This window comes from Gekko japonicus, unplaced genomic scaffold (assembly GCF_001447785.1).
Source record: "Gekko japonicus isolate JY-2015 unplaced genomic scaffold, Gekko_japonicus_V1.1 scaffold745, whole genome shotgun sequence".
Taxonomy (NCBI): domain Eukaryota; kingdom Metazoa; phylum Chordata; class Lepidosauria; order Squamata; family Gekkonidae; genus Gekko; species Gekko japonicus.
The window spans coordinates 223,112-229,071 of record NW_015164690.1 but is presented as its reverse complement, the minus strand read 5'-3'; the positions used below and the strand labels follow the sequence as shown (position 1 = coordinate 229,071).

At 49.1% G+C, this 5,960-nt stretch overlaps 1 protein-coding gene across 1 annotated transcript in view; it reads left to right on the top strand.

The window, feature by feature from the left end:
- The window catches only part of LOC107108858 (guanylate-binding protein 6-like), a 26,799-nt gene that overhangs the window by 594 nt on the left and 20,245 nt on the right, over nucleotides 1-5,960 (top strand). The gene's annotated exons all lie outside the window — the stretch shown is intronic.

Genomic DNA, 5,960 nt, shown 5'->3' with positions numbered 1-5,960 from the left:
CCTAGCAACACTACCCAGTACCAATGCTCCCTCTAACCTGTGGAGTCTTGTGGCAAAAATTCTACTTTGTGAGCTACTGGCATTAGAGTTGTGAGTAAGCGATTTGGCTACTGCATAAACTAGTTTGCTCTGGAGCCATCCTTCCTAAGCAGAGACAAAAATCTGTGAGTTGGAGGCTAAAAAACTGAGCTAGCTCACACTTATTCAGCTTAGAGTCTCTATGCCAACCAATTAATAGGCCCTCTGCCACGATTGCACGGAAAAGGCACTGGAACGTGGATTCTCTGGGGCTTTTGCGGCCTGTGTAATATTTCTGGGTTTTCCTTGGGATGTTCCATTCCCAATACACATAACAGCAGTCATATGATTTATTTGACATCCCGGGTTATTAAGGTGCAACCGTCCAAGCTTTTACAACTCCCCCATCTTAGCGAAGAATGAATGTCTCCAGCATGTAGATGTGTAGACACGTGTCGGGGGCGGGGGCTCTGAATTGTGCGAATCACTTGCCCAGTAGAGAGGAAGGTGCTTCTTAAACAGAAGTCGTCTCTCAATCACCCCAATTGCCTGAGAAGGCACAAAATTTGAGAGGCTAAAATGGGAATTCATTTTTCTTCCTACTGGCCGTGCAACATTGCAGTTTGCTCCCTTATCGTTTGGTGTGATGCCGAGGCTTTCCAGAGGGCAAACGTTACTTAAGTCCTCTTCCTTTCTCCATCTCGCGTGCAGTTTCGGTCTCCCTCCCTTCTCAGCGTGGATAATTCCGGCCGGCCATCATAGAACTACATTTCCCAGGGTTCTCTGCGGCCGGGGAAAATGATCGGCGGCGGTGATTCCCGTAATACTTAGAAAAGCCGTGCATACAAATGGCATCTACTCCAAGAAAGGGCAGCAAATCAGGAGGGGGCTGGAAGACAGAAGGGATCTGGGGATGAAGGAATTAACCAGCCCGATTGATCAGCTTTAGCAAAGTGGGAAAGGAAAGTGAATCCATTTTGTGCTTTCCCAACCAATGCTCTCGCTAAACTGTGGAGTCTTGCGAGCAAGAACTCTATTTTGTGAGCTGCTGGCATTAAAGTTGTGAGCGAGCGATTCGGCTGCTGCATAAATTAGTTCGCTCTGGAGCCCTCCTTCCTGAGCGAAGACAAAAATGTTTGAGCCGGAGGCTAAAAAACTGAGCTAGCTCACACTAACTCGTCTTAGAGGGAACACTGTTCCGACCCTGCGGAAAGCGAAAGTGAAAATGCAAAGAGCCGAACTGCAGCGTCTTTTCAGCCACGCCCAATTTACCGAGCTCAGTCGGTTGTCCTTTTTTCTTTATGACACATAAAAGCACAGACGGGACAGTCTCCTCTGCCGGAGGAAGAACCTCCGCGAAGCTCTTGACCAAGAAGGGCTCGGTGCAATAAATTACTTAGTCCTTAAGGTGCCCCGCAAGGCTTCTCTGCCTCTCCGGAGGGACCTTCCTTCTAACGTCGGATCAACGCCCCAGAATCAGGTTTGAGCGACGGCTCCCCCCGACCCCACCCACCCGCGGCTTGAGGCTGGCGGCGAGGCAAACGCGCTCCGAGCCCTGCAAGAATCTGATGGCTGCATTCTTTTGCTTTGCTAGCATCGATGGTCGCGTTTGAATCAGGGCTTACGAGGAGCCGCGCGGCCCAGGTGGAAAGAAGTGTCTTAGTGGTAGAGTATCTGCTTGGCATGCAGAAAGTCCTAGGTTCAGTCCCCCGCATCTTCAGTTCGAAGGATCAGGTGGTGATACGAAAGGCCTCAGACTGTGACCTCGGAGAGCCGCTGTCAGTCTGAATAGACAATAGTGAATCTGATGGACCAAGGGTGTGATTCAGTAGAAGGCAGCTTCAGGTGTGTGGGGTGTGGGGCAGGAAGGATGTATTAAAAGGAATGACAGGATAGACCATTGAAAACAATGGGAGAGGCTTGAAGGCCCATTGGAGAAAAAATGGGAGCCAGGAATGCCAATTGACATGCTTGGGTTCCCTTGAAGTACATTATAGCAGAAGATGAGATGCAAAGAAAATGCAAAATGGATTTTCCATTATGGTCTCTGGACCCAGGTAGACCACTCTGGGACTGGAGTGACAGGCCTCACAATGGAATGACAGCCCCTGAGGGTAGGAGATGTGTTCTGGAAGCGGAATGAAAGTCCCCAGTGGAATGACAGCCCTGGGGAGTAGCAGGAGTGTTCTGGAACTGGAATGACAGCCCTCAGGGTGGAATGATAGAGAGGGTAGGCGATGTGTTTTGAGATTGGAATGACAGACCCCAGGGTGGAATGACAGCCCCTGGGATTAGCAGAAGCATTCTGGAACTAGAATGACAGGCCATAGAATGGAATGACAATCTCTGGGGGTAGGAGATGTTTTCTGAGACTGGGATGACAGGCCTCAGAGTGGTATGGCAGTCCCTGGGGGTAGGAGATGTGCTCTGGGACTGGAATTACAGGTCCCAAAGTGGAATGACAGTCCCAGGAGGTACGAGAAGCATTCTGGGACTGGAATGACAGGCCCCAGTGTGGAATGACAACCCCTGGATGTAGCTTAAATGTTCTGGGGCTGGAATGACTGCCCCCATAGTAGAATGATAGTCCTTGGGGGTAGAAGCTGTGTTCTGGGACTGGAATGACAGGCCTCAGAGTGGAATGACATGCGCTAGGGGTAGGAGATGTGTTCTGGGACTGGAATGCCAGGCCCCAGAGTGGTGTGACAGTCCCTGGGGGAAGGAGCTGGGTTCTGAGATTGGAATGGCAGGACCCAGAGTGGAGTGATGGTCCCTGGAAATACCATAAGCATTCTGGGACTGGAATGACAGCCCGGGAGAGAAATTACAGCACTTGAAGTAGCAGAAGCATTCTGGGACTGGAATGATAGGCCCCAGAGTGGAGTGACAGGCCATGGGGGGTAGGAGATGTGTTCTGGTACTGTAATGACAGGTCCCAGAGTAGAATGACAGCCCCTGGAGGTAGCAGATGTGTTCTGGGACTGGAATAACAGCCCCCAAAGTGGAATGGCAGCCCCTAGAAGTAGCAGAAGCATTCCAGGGCTGGAATTACAGGTCACAGAGTGTGATGACATCCCTTGGGGATAGATGTGTTCTGGGACTGGAATGGTAGCCCCCGGAGTGAAATTACAGCCCCTGGGGGTAGCGGAAGCATTCATGGACTGGAACGACAGCCCCCAGAGTGGAATGACAGCCCCTGGGAGTAGCAGAAGCATTCTGGGACTGGAATGACAACCCCTGGGGGTAGATGATGTGTTCTGGTACTGTAATGATAGGCTCCGGTGTGGAATGACAGCCCCTGGGAGAAGCAGAAGCAATCTGGGACTGGGATGACAGCCTCTATGTCACTCTACAGGGGAATGACAGCCCCTGCCACCACATAATGAGGATCTTCACTATGTGACTGAAGGTATGCTATGGCCATCGTTTCCTGGCTCACTCCGCCTCCTGTAACAGTCACTTTGTGTCTGCACCCACCATACTGTGTCAGAATTACAAACATTTTGCAGGCTCAAAACAGTTGGGGACCCCTGAGATAGAGTACAGGATGGTTTTTTTCACCAATACCATGGAGGGGTGCTCTTGGTCAGTGGTCAACAGCGTGGCAACATTGTGCAAGGAACTCAGGCAGGGTGTGACACGTAATAGGAACATGGAGGTCCAGAAGGCAGCAGAACTGGACACTGGAAATTGAAGGGGGGGAAGGGGCAAGATTTATAACTGACAACAGAGGAGGTGGCTCACATCGAACTCATAAATTTGTAAAGAAACTGAGGAGCTGACAGGCAGGATAATTACTGAGGTGGAGCTGATTTTGTGATAGCTACACACCTTCCAGAAATATTGAATAAAATTTAAAGTATTTAATTTCACTCTATGGATTGTGAATCCAGGCCCAGAATGGTTCTGCTTCTCCCAGGGGCTGTCATTCCACTCTGGGGGCCTGTCATTCCAGTCCCAGAAAATATCTGCTACACCCAGGGCCTATAAAGCAAAATCGGGATGCCGAGCGTGTGTAACTGAGAAATGAAGGGAAAGCCGAGATCAATTACTCAATAACTCTAAGAATTATCTGTATATCATTAAAATACAATTTTAATGCTAACCGAGTCTCTACATCTTTTGTTATGCAATCTCTATATATCAAATAACATAATCAGTAACAGAAAACTTCATGAGCCAAACAAGCGGCTTAGAAGTCACAAAATGTGCTCACAGGCAATTTAAGTGGGTGTACACAGTCACTAAAGGAGCTGCGGTGGCTCAGTGGTTAAGACGCTGAACTGCAGGCTGTGGAAGGTTGGTAGTTCAGCAGTTCGAGACCCGAGTGTGCCGCATGCCGGAGTGAGCTCCCATCTCTAGTTCCAGCTCCCGCCAACCTAGCAGTTCAAAAGCAAGAAATTGCAAGTAGATAAATAGGTACCACTTCGGTGGGAAGGGAACAGCGTTCCGTGTGCCTTGGTGTTTAGTCATGCCGGCCACATGACCACGGAAATGTCTTTGGACAGCGCTGGCTCTTCGGCATTGAAACGGAGATGAGCGCTGCAACCCTAGAGTCGGATTCGACTGGCTTTCGGGCAAAGGGAACCTTTACCTTTTAAAGTGGGTGCACACAGGCACTCCAATGGGTGTACTGATTTCATCCAATCTAATGTGACATGAATATGTAAGTTGTTCCAGAACTGGGATCATTCAAATATACTTGAAATTATTTTAGTCCCTGCATCTTGTAACACTTGTATATTTACATTTGAACTCAATGCAATGCATATCCTAGGTGTAAATCACATTTCGGAAGGAAAACCTTCTTCATGTCATAATAACAATTTGTAGATGGAACTATACAAGAATTAATCAAAGTGAGTAAACCATGCATATTTAGCATATACAATTCATATATAAAATCATATAAAAATCAAACATTAATCATTGACACCATGTAGAGTATTCAGATTCTCAAAACATGTACAAATGCTGACTACCTTGTTGTAGACAGGGTTCTTATGTAAACAACCATGCAGAATTAAAGGCTCCAAGAGGTAATCTGCTACAGGTTGGTCTTGCTCCTTAAAGGTACAGTGCTCATATAGGTACATAAAGGTAGAGGTCATTTCGGGGGGGATCGCGGGGGATCGCAGTTCCCCCGGGTGAGGTGTGGGGGGCGGGGCACACAACGAAGCCACACCCCCTGCTTCCGGCCGCCCCGCTTCCGGCCCTCATTCAGCCAGGAGGAGGCAGGAGAAGAGGGAGGGTAAGTTGCTTCCTCCCTGCCTCTCCCCACCCCTGCCTGCCTGGGGCCAGGGAGGGCCTTGGCGGGGCTTCCTCGCACTCCCGCAGGCCTTGCAGGTCCACCGCCGGGCCTTATGATGTCAGGGGGTGTGGCATATGCTAATGAGTTATGCTAATGAGTTCCCCTAGCTCTTTTTCTACGAAATGACCCCTGCATAAAGGTACAAGCTCATATAGACCTTAGCTTGTGTATATATTTGAACCATTCGGATTTTGAGATGTAAGAAGAAAAGTCCGTGTTTTGATTCAGACCATGTGGAGAAAAAGTCTTTAGATCATGTAACAAAATCTGATTAGTATTCTGAGAGACAAACGGTCTAGATCAAGAGTGTCAAACATGCGGCCCGCAAGCTGGACTGGTATACGGCCTGCAAGCAAGTACTTGCATCTTCCGGCCATTACTGCTGCTGTGTTGCCAAAGCCTCTCTTCTTCCTTAGGAAAGTGAGAGGGAAGGAAAAAGAGAGTGCATGTGCACGCAGTAGAAAAAAAGCTCCCTCCTGCTTCCTCCTCTGGGGCTGCTGCTGTAGGCTCTCTTCCTCTAGGGAGGAAGCAAGGGGGAAGGAAAAAGAGAGTGCATGTGCACAAACAGAGAAAAACTCCCTCCTGCTTCCTCCTCTGGGGCTGCTGCTGCTGCGTTGCCTAGCCTCTCTTC